This window comes from Aplysia californica, unplaced genomic scaffold (genome assembly GCF_000002075.1).
Source record: "Aplysia californica isolate F4 #8 unplaced genomic scaffold, AplCal3.0 scaffold01002, whole genome shotgun sequence".
NCBI lineage: Eukaryota > Metazoa > Mollusca > Gastropoda > Aplysiida > Aplysiidae > Aplysia > Aplysia californica.
In genome coordinates, this window is record NW_004798272.1 from 55,242 (window position 1) to 56,835 (window position 1,594).

Below are 1,594 nucleotides of genomic sequence, written 5' to 3' on the forward strand. Positions count from 1 at the left end.
TCCACACCTGGGGCGGGGGGGAGATTGGATATACTCAACCATTGTTCTATTTCAAATAGTCACTGGAGCCTATTTGTCTATTGAAGAACAAATTCAAACAAAATTGATTTTGTCAAATACAGGGAATATGATAGCTATTTAAATTGCAAGCTCCAGGTATACTAGCGAGCAAAAGAAACGCAAAAAACCCCACTATTTTGGCCAAAACGAATAACTAACAATGGTAAAAGACTAAAGTTTACACCGTCGATAGTACATATCCTCTTTGGAAATCAAAAGTCGCCCGTCTTGCTTGTCACCGGCAACTAGAGTTGTTGCCCTTTAATTCAAGCATGGAAAAGGCCACGTGGTGCCTTCCAAACATGGTCTAAATGAATGAAAAAATGGTGAAAAGTATTCTCCTGAGCTCGGGTATAAAAGCCGTGGTAAAAAATCGGCTAGGTCTTTTCGCCTGCAATTGCTACGACAATGCCACGTTTAAGGACTAGCAATTGCTACGACAATGCCACGTTTAAGGGTTAGATCTATACAGCAAGAAACGGCAATAGGCCGTTTGGAAGGTGGAAAAAGGCCAATTGTGGTTGCCAATCTTGTTGATGTTCACATCTCGACTATCCACAGACTCATAACCCGTTTTCAGCTCACGAGTTTTACGTCGGACCGAAAAATGAGAGGTCGACCTGGAGTGACTGATGCACGTGTATACAAATACATTGTCCGGATATATCGTTCAAATCGACTTCAGACAGCTACAAGAACATCAGATTTCATAAGGGGTACCCACGGAAGAGCCATAAGTCGACACGCAGTAAACCGACGATTACTTCAGAAAAGCCTTAGACGCCCTCGACTTTACCATGGTCCAGCCTTGACCGCACACCATCGCCATGAGCGTTTCAACAGGGCCCAGCACCTTGTCAACGGCCGTCTGAAAGAATGGTCTTTGGCTCTAATTTTTGGACGAATGCCTGTTCTCCATAGATACTTAACAAACAGGTACCTCAGAGTTAACCAAAAGGAAGGCAAATGTTATCATGACAGCTGTGTCATAGAACCCATTCATTTGTAATCGTTCGGCTTATAAAACGTTCCCTAAACCTGTCTTGCAACCATACAATGGCCACTCTTGACATGTGGGGTGTGGACCTATACGTTCTTACTCTCTGAGCGTCTAGGTGTGGACCCATCGCTCTGGAACCAGACCTCCTCAACAGATGCAAACTGCTGTTCAAAAGCGAAAGCTTGAAACCCCACCGGGCCTGTAGTTTATGGAGGTGTACTCATGATCTGGCATTGTGGAAGTCGAAATGTTTAATTCTTAATTGCTCCGACACCGAAATTTAAATGAAAACTCTTCGTTAACAAGGAATTCCAATATCTCAATGGCACCATATCACTATGATGTCAAACACACATTTCGATTCAAATACAAAAAGTACAGAAACAGTATCGTATGTTTGTTCTGTTTAGTAGAGGTTTTACGGCGCTCGCAACTGCATAAGGTGATATGAGCGCCTAGGAGTGGATGTCAACAGAGAAGTCCTAACAGGGAATCAGACTTACTCTGCTCACCTCTCTAGCTTCAACAGCACAC